At 44.1% G+C, this 17989-nt stretch overlaps 2 protein-coding genes across 2 annotated transcripts in view; both read right to left on the bottom strand.

Moving 5' to 3' along the window:
- LOC124605237 (rho guanine nucleotide exchange factor 10) overlaps positions 1-17989 on the bottom strand; it is a 527940-nt gene that overhangs the window by 509023 nt on the left and 928 nt on the right. The gene's annotated exons all lie outside the window — the stretch shown is intronic.
- Positions 1-17989, bottom strand: part of LOC124606595 — a 40315-nt gene that overhangs the window by 7466 nt on the left and 14860 nt on the right. The window lies entirely within an intron of this gene.

Consider the following 17989-nt stretch of genomic DNA (forward strand, 5'->3'; position numbering starts at 1 on the left):
TCGTGGAAATGCTCAGTGACGTGCAACTCTCAACAGTGCCAAAGCAGAGCAATGGCAAATATCTCCTACAACAGTTGGCGAAATTTATATTTCGTCAAAAAGGAACACAAGGAATTTGACAGAGTGTGAAAGACGTGGCAAACGAAATATTAACGTTTCTGCAAGATGAGTCGGTGGTATGTATGATGTGTACGCCCGACTATGCAGACAATGTACATGAAGATTACAATAATGTCGATACGTGCTTAACAAGTGAAAGTGATACTGAAGCAAGCGTCGAACCTCTTAGTTCACCATCCTTGTCGAACAGGGACAAGGAGCAGCAAATCCCACGTCCAGTGAAACACAGTAAAGAACAATCGTTGTCCACGGAGCGGGTACTAAAAAATAATTACGTAAATGGAAGATTATCCACAGCATCCCGTTACAAAAAACTGGTGTTTGCACTTTTCAAGGATGCTTGATACAATTTACAGGATATGGATGATAGTGACGTAATACGTTATGCACATCAAACTGCGCGCGACACGCATTATAGTGATGTCAAGGGAAGCAGCCGCGTAACTTCGAACAGTGCTACAGGATTGGAAGACATACGAGGTGCATTCAAGTTCTAAGGCCTCCGATTTTTTTTCTCCGGACTGGAAAGAGATACAAACATGCGCATTGTTTTAAAATGAGGCCGCGTTCATTGTCAATACGTCCCAGAGATGGCAGCACCGTACGGCAGATGGAATTTTACCGCCAGCGGCGAGAATGAGAACTGTTTTAAATACTTAAAATGGCGACCTTTTCCTTACTTGAACAGCGTGCAGTCATTCGTTTTCTGAATCTGCGTGGTGTGAAACCAATTGAAATTCATCGACAGGTTAAGGAGACATTTGGTGATGGAGTTATGGATGTGTCGAAAGTGCGTTTGTGGGTGCGACAGTTTAATGAAGGCAGAACATCATGTGACAACAAACCGAAACAACCTCGGGCTCGCACAAGCCGGTCTGACGACATGATGGAGAAAGTGGAGAGAATTGTTTTGGGGGATTGCCGAATGACTGTTGAACAGATCGCCTCCAGAGTTGGCATTTCTGTGGGTTCTGTGCACACAATCCTGCATGACGACCTGAAAATGCGGAAAGTGTCATCCAGGTGGGTGCCACGAATGCTGACAGACGACCACATGGCTGCCCGTGTGGCATGTTGCCGAGCAATGTTGACACGTAACGACAGCACGAATGGGACTTTCTTTTCGTCGGTTGTGACAATGGATGAGACGTGGATGCCATTTTTCAATCCAGAAACAATGCGCCAGTCAGCTAAATGGAAGCACACAGATTCACAGCCAGCAAAGGAATTTCGGGTAACCGCCAGTGCTGAAAAAATGATGGTGTACATGTTCTGGGACAGCGAGGGCGTAATCCTTACCCATTGCGTTCCAAAGGGCACTACAGTAACAGGTGCATCCTACGAAAATGTTTTGAAGAACAAATTCCTTCCTGCACTGCAACAAAAACGTCCGGGAATGGCTGCGCGTGTGCTGTTTCACCAAGACAACGCACCCGCACATCGAGCTAGCGTTACGCAACAGTTTCTTCGTGATAACAGCTTTGAAGTGATTCCTCATGCTCCCTACTCACCCGACCTGGCTCCTAGTGACTTTTGGCTTTTTCCAACAACGAAAGACACTCTCCGTGGCCGCACATTCACCAGCCGTGCTGCTATTGCCTCAGCGATTTTCCAGTGGTCAAAACAGACTCCTAAAGAAGCCTTCGCCGCTGCCATGGAATCATGGCGTCAGCGCTGTGAAAAATGTGTACGTCTGCAGGGCGATTTCGTCGAGAAGTAACGCCAGTTTCATCGATTTCGGGTGAGTAGTTAATTAGAAAAAAAATCGGAGGCCTTAGAACTTGAATGCACCTTGTAAAATAACGAAATTTCAAAGCGTCAACTTTGAGATGCACAGCAAGCTGCGGAATCAACGAGAAAATCTCTAAACGAGATAAACAACCTTATCTCATAGTTCAGTAAGGAATTTGTTATGAACTACGACCAAATCGGATTTGGAAAGAAACGCATGTGAAAGAAACACTGGAAATCTGAGATGCCAAGAGAGTTGTATCATGATCAACTAACATCAATGCCTTAGAGCATTCGTGTACAATTTTGCCTACTGTTGATCTGCCTGGTTAATTGGCTCAAAGTTATTTATTATGCTGTCCCCCCATCCCACCCTATGATACTTTCTCGTGTGCGTGATCTTACAAGAGCAGCAGACCATATTTACGTCACAGCAAGCAAGAGGGGGAAACTGGCTGTTTAGTGGATTGCAACTATGGCAAGAGCACTGCTTTTGGCCAACTGCTGGTAAAAAATAACTTGCTTTTGCATGATTCCTGGTCTGCGTATAAAAAATCAAGAGCAAACTGTCCCTCCTGAAAAATGTGTGACGTTGGAATACATAGCATCTGAAACCACTGGACAAATTCAGCCTCTGAATGTTTTTTTACCGTACCTATGAAACATTATCGCACTACCTGCTGGTACTGCTTAAAGGGTGGCCAGTTTGCCGATAAACTCCAGGACAGACTACACGAATGCGTAAGGAGCGCACTACTCTACGTCGCATCGTAAGCACCATCGCCGTCGTAGACTAGCTGAACATCTGGCCAGCCTCCTTAGTAAGCAGGTCGGGCATTCTGAGCACCACATCAAGAATACGGCAGACTTCATCTGTCGAACTAAGGGGAGCCGGAACGATCAATCTCCTCCATGCATTGCTTATCATGTCATATATTAGAATTTATCTCCTAAAATTGTAACAACTAATTAGTATCACACAGTATTTCTGTACTACATATAATGTTTGTAATCTTATTTATGTAATTTTATTTATTCCGCTTTAGATTAATCTCGTACAATAGCAAAGAGATATTTTACTGTACCCATATCGACTATACAGCAACTGTAAGTTAACATCGTTATGACTGTAAGCTCTTTGCAAATATTGTTCTCGTTTGTAATATGAAGCTGGGCCACGTTTTGTAAACGTTATTCGTGTGTGCTGCGTGTGTAATTAAGATGATGAGGTTGAAAGTGACATCCATTGACTGGAATAGCACTCACATAGTGCATATTGAAAAGTGTATTAAGCTTGCGCTCGAAAACATAAACGCACGAATATTTCGTCAGGCAGAAGTACATAGCTCGTAAGTACAATAACCTGCACGTTTACTAAGTTTAAAACAGAAAACTATCTCATGAGCAATTAGATTTTGTAAAAGAAGTAAATCTTTTGTAAAAATACCATTACCGATATGACAACAAAAATATTTCTTTTCTTTGCCAGTGCAGCAAACGAATAACAAAAACAAAACTAGGTCCAACTTAGAATGCTTGTAACTGCTATCTGAAGATGGATTTGTAAAGAAAAATCCGAAACCGGTCATGGTCTGAAGATAATAAACCTTTTTAAACTATACATGTGGCTGGTATCTGTTTTTTATAAATTATAAACCTCCTCCATGTTAATTTTAGCAAATAGAAGGAACATTTTTTCTAAAACCAATAAACGTATTGCTCTGAAATTTGGACTACATGTTCAGTGAATATTTCTATACAAAGTTATAATGCCATGTTAAGAAATATTTATTGGTTTTTGTTTTACAATTTTTTAAACAGGTGCTTATTTTTTTCTTTCTAAAATTTTGCACTTTTTCTTCAATAATTCTTGAATTATACAATTTTTTTTTACAATTTGTTAAAAAATGAAGTAAAAGAAGTAACCAATATTGTGTATAAATTTCATTGACATACCGTTAGCAATTTTTGAGGAAATGTTCCTCAAAGGCGAAAATTTTAAAGTTACTGGAAATGGCTTCCAAAATTTTTTAATACTTCCCGCACCATATGATGGATTATCAGCATCCTCTTCTTTTTCCAGTCTTAGTTTCTTTTTCACTGCTCTTTTCTTCCCTTTTGCTGCATGTTGCAGCCTTTTGTCTCTTCTCCCTGCACCTCTTTGTCTTTCTTCATCAATTAGGTGCATTGTGGAAATGGTGTTGTGTCCTGGTTGGAAACCTAAACGTTTCAGCACATCACATTAGATAACGTTTCCTTCATTGTATGTTGCCACCGCATCATACACTCCAAAATGCAACGTTTTTATCTGTACAAATACTCTTTTGGGAATCCTAATCCAAATTAAATTATTTACACTTTAATTTGGATTTTGTGTTTTCCCACGTAAACACCTATACAATAAACTTGGCTGTGATGACACTCTGAATATGGGCTTAATTACATCAATTACAGCATTTGACAAACTGTTTTTATGGGCATATTCCTTTCCTGATCGGTACATGTATCATGAGTCATCACCTGTGGGGCACAGTGCATGTTGTGGGTGATCATTTGTTGATGCAGTATGAAAAAATAAAGCCCGTACTGCTCTCCTCAGGCCGGCCGGTGTGGCCGAGCGGTTCTAGGTGCTACAGTCTGGAACCGCGCGACCGCTACGGTTGCAGGTTCGAATCCTGCCTCGGGCATGGATGTGTGTGCTGTCCTTAGGTTAGTTAGGTTTAAGTAGTTCCACATTCTAAGGGACTGATGACCTCAGAAGTTAAGTCCCATAGTGCTCAGAGCCTTTCTCTCTCTCTCTCTCTCTCTCTCTCTCTCTCTCTCTCTCTCTCTTTCCTCATATACTCAATGCTTCTTGTATTTTGCCTAATTGCACACCCATAATACCTCTGCAATCTATCAATTGCTTCATCTGTCAATATTCCTCTTCCTCCAAGGGTCTTACCATCACTAAGCTTCTGAGATCCTAATGTCTGCTTTAGTTTGCGCAAGCGAGCCCCCATGCGCTTCTGCACATGTCCAATGCACTCCTGTTTTTTAATGTGAATTTCATTGTCATAAGGTTTGAGTTCCTCTACAGCTTTATATACCTTAGAATAACCATCTCCTAGATAGTTAGTGTATCGTACGTTGTGCCACTCCTGTGATCTGGAACAAATTGCTTTCACCCCCTATACTTCCATCGGTCCACTCGGGCCGTGAAAATTTGCTTCACAACTTTCACTATGTTCGTCCTTGGTATTGCCCTTACAGCTACAATGTTTTGAGAGAATAGCAACACGAATTACTTTGCAACTGTCTCCACTGGTAGCTGTCACAGCTCTATTTAGAGATTTATGACCTGTACGTTGCCATGATCAATCTCAAGCAACAGTTAAATCTCTACAATTCCCATTATCTGTCACAGCTTCTTCAACTGCTTTCTTCATTGCTTGAGCGATATCTTCAGCAGAAGATCTCACCAATTCATTATAAAATCCAAACTTGGTTTGTGGTTTTGCCAAGTTCATAATTCCACATACCGTTGTCCCTGCAACACTGCCCTTGCCAATGCAACGCAAGCCATACACTAGCCTAACATTTATATCATACACCTTCTTTCCACTATTACCACTACGAGGAATACTGTTAGAATTAGAAAACGAAACTTCTGCAGCATAATACGTTATGTTTCAAAATACTAGAGAGCAAGGAAATGTTAATTATTTCATTCACATCATTGCTGTCACTTTCATAGTTTTCAAATTTTTATTTGCTGTCACAAAGTTTCTTGCTGGAAGAAGTTCTATCACATTCATTTGGAGTTGTTGGTGGAGCAGTCTGATCATCATCTCCCTTCGAAACAACAAAAGATTTCTTCTTCCACTCATTGTGCCTTTTCTTAAACACTCGACTGCTGAAACGGGGCATATTGATATCCACAAACCAAATACGTAAAACAGGTACAAGCAAAATTCGTAAAATGCGCAAAACTGAACAGCTAAACAACACAGAGCAAACTCCACAAGTCAACACATACGGTATAGCGTTTATGTTTACCGCTATGAACAGTCACTTGTCACAGAGATAAAGACAGACAACGTTGGAAAACAAAACTCTGTCTAATTCCGGAAAGATACCCTGCTTGCAGAAAGGGAGCGGCGCCGTCAGAGGTGACACACCAAGTCGCTACAAACGTTTATGCGGCGCGTCAACTTTGCAACGATAAAAAACACACTTAGATTTCACTTACAAAGGTGAAACTTGTTTTGTTTTAGTCAGAAAACGCCAAACAATTTTGTAACGGAAAACCAAAAAAATTTAATTTTGTCATTTTCATCGTTCGAGCTCCCCTTAAATGCTTGCGCGCTCAGTCATTAAGTTGCCTTTGAACAAAAGGCAAAGCGGCCTTCACATATATTACTTGTCACTGAAAGTATCTTGCAGTAATATTTGTGCAAGTTATGGTGGGAATGATTTGATCATCGGTTTCCAATCAATGACGTTGTCGATTTTCAGTACCGGCCAGACGCCGGTTCCAGGGTACTATTTTTCACTCGTGTGGTAGAAAAAAGGACTAATATTCTCATACAGCACTCTCTACAGCACATATGTATTTTCTTTTCGAAGCATGAATCCCGTGCAGTAACAGATTCCGTTTCCACCATAAAATGAAGCGAAATTACAAGTAAATCAATACCATTAGCTGAAACTTCCTGGAGGATTAAAACTGTGTGCCCCACCGAGACTCGAACTCGGGACCTTTGCCTTTCGCGGGCAAGTGCTCTACCATCTGAGCTACCGAAGCACGACTCACGCCCGGTACTCACAGCTTTACTTCTGCCAGTATCTCGTCTCCTACCTTCCAGACTTTACAGAAGCTCTCCTGCGAACCATGCAGAACTAGCACTCCTGAAAGAAAGGATATTGTGGAGACATGGCTTAGCCACAGCCTGGGGGATGTTTCCAGAATGAGATTTTCACTCTGCAGCGGAGTGTGCGCTGATATGGAACTTCCTGGCAGATTAAAACTGTGTGCCCGACCGAGACTCGAACTCGGGACCTTTGCCTTTCGCGGGGAAGTGCTCTACCATCTGAGCTACCGAAGCACGACTCACGCCCACTACTCACAGCTTTACTTCTGCCAGTATCTCGTCTCCTACCTTCCAAACTTTACAGAAGCTCTCCTGCTTCATATCAGCGCACACTCCGCTGCAGAGTGATAATCTCATTCTGGAAACATCCCCCAGGCTGTGGCTAAGCCATGTCTCCACAATATTCTTTCTTTCAGGAGTGCTAGTTCTGCATGGTTTCGCAGGAGAGCTTCTGTAAAGTTTGGAAGGTAGGAGACGAGATACAGGCAGAAGTAAAGCTGTGAGACCGGGCGTGAGTCGTGCTTCGGTAGCTCAGATGGTAGAGCACTTGCCCGCAAAAGGCAAAGGTCCCGAGTTCGAGTCTCGGTCGGGCACACAGTTTTAAACGGCCAGGAAGTTCCATATCAGCGCACACTCCGCTGCAGAGTGATAATCTCATTCTGAATACCATTAGCTACTGACGAGCGTTTATATACATCAACGGGCACAGTTGAAAATGTGTGCCCCGACTGGGACTCGAACCCGGGATCTCCTGCTTACATGGCAGACGCTGCATCCATTTTTTTTAAATCTCATTTTGTTCGTTTTCGTTCGTTTCATTTGCTCGGTGCGGCCGTCGAAAGACACCCGTTTCAGTTCGTTGTTGATCCATTAACTCAGTTTTTTTTTTATCACAGAGGGCAGCTGACCTTCTGACCGAACACGCTGAGTTACCGTACCGGCACCCCATTTGAGCCGGCCGGGGTGTCCGAGCGGTTCAAGGCGCTACAGTCTGGAACCGCGCGACCGCTACGGTCTCAGGTTGGAATTCTGCCTCGGGCATGGATGTGTGTGACGTCCTTAGGTTAGTTAGGTTTAAGTAGTTCTAAGTTCTAGGGGACTGATGACCTCAGTAGTTAAGTCCCATAGTGCTCAGAGCCATTTGAACCCCTTTTGAGCCACCGAGGGCACAGAGGATAGTGCGACTGCAGGGACTTGTCGCCTTCACGCTCCCCGTGAGACCCACATTCTCAACTTACAGTCCACACACTACATTCGTAGTGCCCCTGCCATTATACCCATTACTCGCGGCAGACAATCCACCGAGTCCCGTAAGAGTTTAGGCAAATCGTGTGCATCCGTAATGAAGGAGGTCATTAGCCGATTAGCCTTAACGATATGTCCGAAAGAACAGATGCCATCTTCATATAAAATGAAACTGTCCTTTCGTGACGACTGCTGTCTACATCTGTTTCATTCCTGTCATTTAAATTGGTTAGTTCAACTGAATCGCGTCTCCGAAAACTTTCGTTACTTCAGACACAGCGGAGGGAGGAAACGCTTAAAGCCGTGCATGAGACTGCGCTCGGTCAACAAGTGCTGAAGTTTCCCTTATGGGGGCTGATGGCCAGCTTCTGAAACAATAGCCTCGCCGCTTGGCAGTTGGCCGGTTCGTTTGTCCGCCGCATAACGGCGCCTGGCGCCGCGAAATTGCTGAGCGCGTACAGGCGGTTACCGCCTCGCGCATACAGACGAAGCGTTCCCACGCCGCGCGGCGACGGCAAGACAAAACCTCCACCTTCATGTACAGCCACGGCGACGCCCACTCCTTTTTTTCCTCTGAGAATGCTAACGGGACTTGTAATCAAAAATTGTCCTTATGGCTTTCCGAAGGCTCCTTAAATCGAGTAAAATGAATAATAGGACGATTCCCTACACTCTAGAGCATCGCTCGCGCGAAACTCGCATGATACTGATGCGTACGTGGCTCACACTCGTGCCATCTCTTATATTACATCCCGTTTTTTTTCGTGTTGCCACCTCGTTATGTTACACACTGGCCATTAAAATTGCTACACCACGAAGATGATGTGCTGCAGATGCGAAATTTAACCGACAGGCAGAAGATGCTGTGATATGCAAATGACTAGCTTTTCAGAGCATTCTCACAAGGTTGGCGCCGGTGGCGACACCCACAACGTGCTGACATGAGCAAAGTTTCCAACAGATTCCTCATACACAAACAGCAGTTGACCGACGTTGCCTGCTGAAACGTTGTTGTGATGCCTCGTGTAAGGAGCAGAAATGCGTACCATCACGTTTCCGACTTTGATAAAGGTCGGATTGTAGCCTATCGCGATTGCGGTTTATCGAATCGCAACATTGCTGCTCGCGTTGGTCGAGATCCAATGACTGTTAGCAGGATATGAAATCGGTGGGTTCAGGAGGGTAATACGGAACGCCGTGCTGGATCCCAACGGCCTCGTATCACTAGCAATCGAGATGACAGGCATCTTATCCGCATGGCTGTAACGGATCGTGCAGCCACGTCTCGATCCCTGACTCAACATATGGGGACGTTTACAAGATAACAACCATCTGCACGAACAGTTCGACGACGTTTGTAACAGCATGGACTATCAGCTCGGAGACCGTGGCTGTGGCTACCCTTGATGCTGGATCACAGACAGGAGCGCCTGCAACGGTGTATTCAATGACGAACCTGGGTGCACGAATGGCAAAACGTCACTTTTTCGGATGAATCCAGGTTCTGTTTAGGGCATCGTGATGGTCGCATCTGTGTTTGGCGACATCTCGGTGAACGCACATTGGAAGCGTGTCTTCGTCATCGCCATACTGGCGTATCACCCGGCGTGATGGCATGGGGTGCCATTGCTTACACGTCTAGGTCACCTCTTGTTCTCATTGACGGCACTTTGAACACTGGACGTTACATTTCAGATGTGTTACGACCCGTGGCTCTATCCTTCATTCGATCCCTGAAAAACCCTACATTTCAGCAGGATAATGCACGACCGCATGTTGCAGTTCCTGTATGGCCCTTTATGGATACAGAAAAGTTTGACTGCTGCCCTGGCCAGCACATTCTCCAGATCTCTCACCAATTGAAAACATCTGGTCAATGGTGGCCGAGCAACTGGCTCGTCACAATATGCCAGTCACTACTGTTGATGAACTGTGGTATCGTGTTGAAGCTGTATGGGCAGCTGTATCTGTACAGGCCATGCAAGCTCTGTTTGACTCAATGCCCAGGCGTATCGAGGCCGTTATTACGGCCAGAGGTGGTTGTTCTGGGTACTGATTTCTCGGGATCCATGCACCCAAATTGCGCGAAAATGTAATCACATGTGAGTTCAAGTATAATATATTTGTCCAATGAATACCCGTTCATCATCTGCATTTCGTCTTGGTGTAGCAATTTGAATGGCCAGTAGTGTAGTTTCAATTTCTGTTGTCACTGACTTGCTGCTTTGTCTGCCCGTCAGAGGCAGCAGTAGCGCCTATCGATACAGCCCTTACGTGTTATCTTTGCTGCACTGCTATTACTTCCCGGTTGTCTGTCGTGGAGTCAGTTGGAACGTGCCAGGAGGGCAGTTCGGACCTGCCAGTTGTGGAGTTGGAACGCGGCACTAGTTCAGTCTGGTTGGAGGAGTAGTGAGGCCTGGATATCCATGGCCCACCCGACCGTTGCCGCCACGCAATCACTTGAGCCGGGGACGGTCTTCGTGGATCGTCGGTCGGTTGTCCTACTGGGCGACGTGGATTGGCTCGCCAATCGCTTATGGCTTGGCTGTGTGTGTGTGTGTGTGTGTGTGTGTGTGTGTGTGTGTCTCGACTCCCGACTGCACATCTACTGCTGAGTGTCGTTCATGTCTTCGTGCAAGTGTTTGTCAAACTGTGTGTGTGTAGTTGGTGTCATTTCCACTGACAACTTGTTTTAAATGTTGTCCGCGTACTGGCAGTCAGTCGGTCGGTTGGAGGGGATCAGCAAGCAAGTCTCCGCGTGGCGCAGTCGGCCGGGCCCGCTGGCGGACTCTCTGCAGTGTCGGAGTGTGTGGGGGCTGTTCAAGAGTGCTACAAGGTTCGTGGCTCACCGACGCAGGACGTTACAGTTGAGTGGCGATTTAATTACCCAAGCCACGTCTGTTCACGGTGTCCCCTCGGCTGGTGATTCGCTGTTGGCCGTATTCCTGGGAGCAACAGCGAGTGTTCGACTTGGTGAAGATTTAGCCGCCGTGTGGTGGAATTAACTATATTTGTCGGTTTGAAATTCAAGATTACCAGCCGAAGTTTCTGGCTTGTCGTCGTTACTGTTCCGGTTACCTGCCGTATGTTCAGGCCGTGTCCTTTCCTCGCCTATTGTCGCTGTCCAACATGGTGTGTAGTTTTTGACAGCTTAATGTGTTTTTGGTTGTGGGCAGCTATGTCTGTAACGTTTTGGCTTCGGAATTCTCGTATACTGGTCGGCGGTTAGCAAGTCGTCTTGTCGCTGGGTCCCTGACTGTCTCTTGGTTGTGTTGCCGGTGCATCGAGTACAGTTGGGCCGACTTCTTGGCTCACCTAAGCGAACGTTAAGATTTCAAGGGGAGACCGAGCCCCCTGGAAACTTCCGAGCGCCGTTGGCTATACCGCCTTTCTTGTTGGCGTTTAATTGTGTATTTTTAATGGCTCTTAGACGATGGTTGGAATTTGTATACTTGTAATTGCGTTTTAAACTTCATAGGTCTTCAGCCGTTTTAAAACTAAGTTTTTCTAAATTGGGAAAGTCTTACATTGTCTGAAGATAAAGCTTGGGCCTTTGGCCTGTTGAAAATTTATTGTATTGTTTTAAAGCATCGCCCTTCAGCCACTAAGTTTTAAGTATCTTACTTGTTAAGTATTACCTTCTGGAAGATAAAGCTGTAGGCTTTCTGCCTGTTGAAAATTTATCGTAGGTGTTTTGTTTTTTAAAATGATGGGCCTGCAGATGGTTTAAAATTTGGGATTCTTACTTATCAAGTCTTACATCACTTGGGCTTAAATACTATTTAATGTTAAAAGCTTTAGGCCTTCTGCCTTGGAAAATTGGTTGCAGTTTTTTTTTTTTTTTTTTTTTTTTTTTTTTTTATTACGAAGGCCTTCAGCCGTTTCTTATTGGTCATAAAGCTTGGGCCTTCTGCCTATTGAAAGGTTATTGTAGTTAAGTTGTCTTAAATTTATCGGCCTTCAGCCGCTTTTAAAAAAACTTAATCTATCTGACTAGCCAAGTCTTACATCGCTTGGCATTAAATACAATTTAAGGTTAAGGCCTAGAGCCTTCTATATATTATTGGTGTTTTGCCCTTAAAGAGCGCATTTGGACTAAACTACATGGCCAGTTCCTTTTGCTGCCTTCCTTGCTGCCCCAACTTCCCTCATTCGCCCGCTATGTTTCTGTTTCCGGTCCTCTGTCCATGCTTCTTGTCGGCTTTGTGTCTTCGGCTTCATCTTGATTGCCTTTTTGGTTGCCCATATTTCTTTCATCTTCTGGCTGTGATCTCGCTTGCGTTCTTCGGTCCATTTTATGCCTGTTCGTTTGTCACATTGTATCTCATGTAGTTTACTTTTCTTAATGATGTTTCTGAATTTTATTCTGTCGTTTATTGTGTCTGCTGTTATGTTGAGTTGGTTCAGGTCGTTTTCTACCTCTGCCACCCATTTTTTGTTTCTAGTGGGTTACCCAGCCAAAGATCTGTTTGGTCAGCTCGTGTGATGGCATTCTGTATAGGTGTCCATAGAATTGTAGTCTGCGTTTTCTAATCTTTTCTGTGATTGTCTCCATATGTTTGTACAGTTCCTCTGTAGGTTTCTTGATCCATATTCCATTGTTGTTAGTTGCGCCAAATATTTTCCTAAGTATTTTCCGTTCTACTTTTTCTAATTGTCTGATACGTGTATGCCCTAGGATTAGTGTTGTCTCTGCTGCATATAGTGCCTCGGGGAGCACCACCGTGTCGTAATGGCGTAATTTGGCTTTTTGTGAGACAAACTTCTTGTTGTAATCATTCCACACTACTTTGTATGCCTTGTCCAGTTTAGTCTTCCTTTCTTCGTTTGAGTCTCTGTTATGCCCACTCATTTGTAGTGTTTCACCGAGGTATTTGAAGGTTCCCGTTTTGTAAATCGTGCCATACTTTGTGTTCAGAGATGAGGGTTTCTTTGTGCTCATAAACTATGTCTTTTCGTAAGAGATCTGTAGTCCAGTTTTGGAAGCGATTTCGTGCAGTGTATATATATATATACACACACACACACACACACACACACACACACACACACACACACACACAGAGCAGTTGTATTTAATTTATGGGCCTTCAGCCGTTTTAGAATTAAAGATTTTTCTGCAAGTTTACAAGTTGCGCCGAAATGTTTGGACAATTAAATAAAGTGTTATGTTTGGAGTGTAAGTGACAGCCGCTCATTCTGGCCCCCTTCCACAATTCTTACTACTCGTCCTGTCCTGCGGGTTTAGCAGGGCGCCTCAGATACGCTGCGAACTATGGATGAAGGGCAACAGGCACATTCCACATTTCTCGGTGCCCCATTCGAAGATGTTAACGAAGATACGAGCATAAATAAGTTCACAGATATGTGAGTGGCTGGAAGACTTGTTATGTAAGAGAACCCGGTACGCTGACGTGACGACAAGTGTTCATCTCAGACGAGGGTATCGTCAGGGGTGTCCCAGGAAAGTGCGACAGGACTGTTGTCGTTCTCTATATAGATAAATGATTTGGCGGACGCAGTGGGCAGCAATCTGCAGTTGTTCGCCGATGATGCTGTGGTGTACGGTAAGGTGCCGAAGTTGAGTAAGTGTAGGAAGATACAAGATGACTTACACAAAGTTTCTAGTTGATGTGATTAATGGAAGCCTAGCTCTAAATGTGGGAGAATGCAAGCAAAGGAGGATGAGTAGGGGAAAACAAACCTGTAATGTTCGGATACAACATTACTAGTGTACTGCTCGACATCCTCATGTCGTTTTAAATACCTGGGTGTAACACTGCGAAGGAATACGATACGGAATGAGCACGTGAGGACTGTGACATGGAAGGCGAATGGTCAACTTCGGTTTACTGGGAGAATTTTAGGAAAGTCTGGTTTATCTGAAAAGGAGACCGCGTATAGGACGCTGGTGAGACCTATTCTTGAATACTGCTGGAGTGTTTGGGATCCATAACAAGTCGGATTGAAGGAGGGCATCTATTCAGAGGGGGGCTGCTAGATTTGTAACTGGTAGGTTCGAACAACATGTAAGATGCTTCGGAAACTGAAATGGCAATCTAAGGAAGGAAGGCGACGCTCTTATCAACAAAAACTATTCAGAAAATGTAAAGAACCGGCATTTAAAGCTGACTGATTGCCAAATGATTTTACTGCCGCCAACATATACGAGATGCGACAGTAAAGTAACAACACTTATTTTCTTTGCGAGATGTGGCAACCCTGCAGGCTTGTCCAGGCACAATATCTTTGACCTTGGTCTTCTGGTCCAAGCGCCACATCGATGCAACTGCTCAGTCGTGAGTTGTGCTGTAATAAGTTAACACGTGTTTGTGTCTCCCGTCACGGAAATGGAACCGCATAATACTGCGCAACGGTATGCCATTTCTTTTTCAGTTAAACTGGGTGAAAAAGCATGTTGAAGATGAAGACCGCAGTGGACGACCATCAACCTCACACACGGATGTCAACTCGTCCAGGGTGCGTGAACTCGTACGATGTGATCGAAGATTATCCGTGAAAATGATTGCTGAAGAACTAAACATCAATCGAGAAACGGTTCGTCTAATAATAACTGAAGATCTCGGTATGAGAAACATTTGTGGGAAAATGGTCCCCAAAAATCTCTCACAACAACAGCGAGAAACACGGAAAAATGTGGCAGCCGATCTGTTGGAGCAAACGGAAATCAACCCAGAATTATTGAGCCGTGTTATCACTGGTGATGAAAGTTGGTTTTTTTTTTCAGTACGGTCCAGAGACAAAACGCCGAAGTTCGCAATGGTCCTCAAAGGAATCACCCAGACCAAAGAAAGCTCGCATGTCAAAGTCAAAAGTGAAATTCGTGCTTGTGTGCTTCTTCGATTCCAAGGGAATTGTTCGTAAAGAGTGGGTGCCACATGGACAAACAGTTGACCAATATTACTAAAAAGAAATTTTTTAACGACTTCGTGAAAGAGTTCTTCGTGTCCGTGTCAACATTGCTGATAACTGGGTTCTCCATCACGATAATGCGCCATCCCATCCTGCTCTGTCACTACAGCAATTTTTAACTCCAAAACAAATTTCAGTACTACCATAGCCGCTTTATTCACCAGATATCGGTCCGTGCGACTTTTTTCTGTTACCAAGAGTCAAAACGGCGGTCAAGGGACACCATTTTCAAAAAAACACGCTAAGTCCAAAAAGCTGTGACGAGGGTCTTCGAGAATATCACATAAGATGAGTTCCAGAAATGTTATCATCAATGGCAGAAGCGCTGGAGAAAGTGTGTGCAATCAGAAGGGAAATACTTTGAAGGCGACAACACTAAACTTGACTAAAACGGTAAGCAACATTTTATAATTCACATCTGTCTCATTACTTTATGTCGCACCTCGTATTGCGCGTTATTGGGGTCCATGCGGAGGCATGCAGACAGCCGTTTTTTCCCTCGCTCTATTTGCTAGAGGAACAGGAAAGGAAATGAGAAGCAGTGGTTCAGGGTACCCTCCGCCACGCACCGTACGGTGGCTTGAGGAGCATCTACGTAGACGTGCATTCCTTAAAACAGGCCGCGTCCGCTTCCGCCGTACACCGCCGTCTCCATGCATTATATTGATCTGAGATGACAGCCGTAAATTCTGGGTGTGTTCGTCCAGAATAGGACTGGGCAGTGACCTTGCGGAGGAGGGGGAGGTAGGGAGGAAAAGTGTTGCGCAATACATTCTGACAAAATTCGAAAGCGGAGGGAAAAAATTCGAAAGCGGGGGGACGGCGCATTGTTTTCTTGGAACTATACGACGACTGACGTGTTCTGCAGGCGAACAAGCTGCCGCACTAGGTCGGACACTCATCTCTGCGCCACTGTTCGAGCGATGAGCAATGTTGCAAGAATGAGACAGTGGCTTCCGTATCTCATCTATATCTACATCCATACTCCGCAAGCCAACTGACGGTGTGTGGCGGAGGGTACCTTGAGTACCGCTATCGGTTCTCCCTTCTACTCCAGTCTCGTATTGTTCGTGGAAAGAAGGATTGTCGGTATGCCTCTGTCTGGGCTGTAATCTTTCTGATTTTATCCTCATGGTCTCTTATACGTAGGAGGGAGCAATACACTGTTTGACTCCTCGGTGAGGAATGTTTCCTGAAAGTTTGGTCGTACCTTTTTCTAACACCCTGTAGAGAGGGTGCTTTCTGATTATAATTTTAAATCGGTTTAAAAAAAGCTCATCATCATCATCATTTAAGCCTGATTATGCCTTTCAGCGTTCAGTCTGGAGCATAGCCCCCCTTATACAGTTCCTCCATGATCCCCTATTCAGTGCTAACATGGGTGCCTCTTCTGATGTTAAACATATTACTTCAAAATCATTCTTAACCGAATCCAGGTAACTTCTCCTCGGTCTGCCCCGACTCCTCCTACCCTCTACTGCTGAATCCGTGAGTCTCTTGGGTAACCTTGCTTCTCCCATGCGTGTAACATGACCCCACCATCGAAGCCTGTTCGCCCTGACTGCTACATCTATAGAGTTCATTCCCAGTTTTTCTTTGATTTCCTGATCGTGGACACCCTCCTGCCATTGTTCCCATCTACTAGTACCTGCAATCATCCTAGCTACTTTCATACCCGTAACCTCAACCTTGTTGATAAGGTAACCTGAGTCCACCCGGCTTTCGCTCCCATACAACAAAGTTGGTCGAAAGATTGAACGGTGCACAGATAACTTAGTCTTGGTACTGACTTCCTTCTTGCAGAAGAGAGTAGATCGTAGCTGAGCGCTCACTGCATTAGCTTTGCTACACCTCGCTTCCAGTTCTTTCACTATGTTGCCATCCTGTGAGAATATGCATCCTAAGTACTTGAAACCGTCCACCTGTTCTAACTTTGTTCCTCCTATTTGGCACTCAATCCGTTTATATTTCTTTCCCAATGACATTACTTTCGTTTCGGAGATGCTAATCTTCATACCATAGTCCTCACATTTCTGATCTAGCTCTGAAATATTACTTTGCAACCCTTCAATCGAATCTGCCATCACAACTAAGTCATCCGCATATGCAAGACTGCTTATTTTGTGTTCACATATCTTAATCTCACCCAGCCAGTCTATTGTTTTCAACATATGATCCATAAATAATATGAACAACAGTGGAGACAGGTTGCAGCCTTGTCTTACCCCTGAAGCTACTCTGAACCATGAACTCAATTTACCGTCAACTCTAACTGCTGCCTGACTATCCATGTAAAGACCTTTAATTGCTTGCAAAAGTTTGCCTCCGATTCCATAATCTCGTAGAACAGACAATAACTTCCTCCCAGGAACCCGGTCATATGCCTTTTCTAGATCTATAAAGCATAGATACAGTTCCCTGTTCCACTTATAACACTTCTCCATTATTTGCCGTAAGCTAAAGATCTGGTCCTGACAACCTCTAAGAGGCCTAAACCCACACTGATTTTCATCCAATTGGTCCTCAACTAATACTCGCACTTTCCTTTCAACAATACCTGAGAAGATTTTAGCCACAACGGTGATTAATGATATACCTCTGTAGCTGTTACAATCTTTTCTGTTTCCATGTTTAAAGATTGGTGTGATTACCGCTTTTGTCCAGTCTCATGGAACCTGTCCCAACTCCCAGGCCATTTTAATTATCCTGTGCAGCCATTTAAGACCTGACATTCCACTGTATTTGATGAGTTCCGACTTAATTTCATCCACCCCAGCCGCTTTATTGCACTGCAATCTATTGACCATTTTTTCCACTTTAAAAAAAGCTTTTAGGAATAAAATTTCCATTTGTTGAAACTAATTTGTTTTCATCAGTTGCCCACTGGCTACTGCTTCCACGCTTACATAGTGTGATTGAATGTGTTAATGTTTTTGATGAATCGCTAGTAAATGAAGTGAATTCTTAAGAAAAGGTTGTGAAAGTACAGGGTGATTCAAAAATAATACCACAACTTTAAAAATGTGTATTTAATGAAAGAAACATAATATAACCTTCTATTATACATCATTACAAAGAGTATTTAAAAAGGTTTTTTTTCACTCAAA

Source organism: Schistocerca americana, chromosome 3 (genome assembly GCF_021461395.2).
Source record: "Schistocerca americana isolate TAMUIC-IGC-003095 chromosome 3, iqSchAmer2.1, whole genome shotgun sequence".
In the NCBI taxonomy this organism is placed as follows: Eukaryota; Metazoa; Arthropoda; class Insecta; order Orthoptera; family Acrididae; genus Schistocerca; species Schistocerca americana.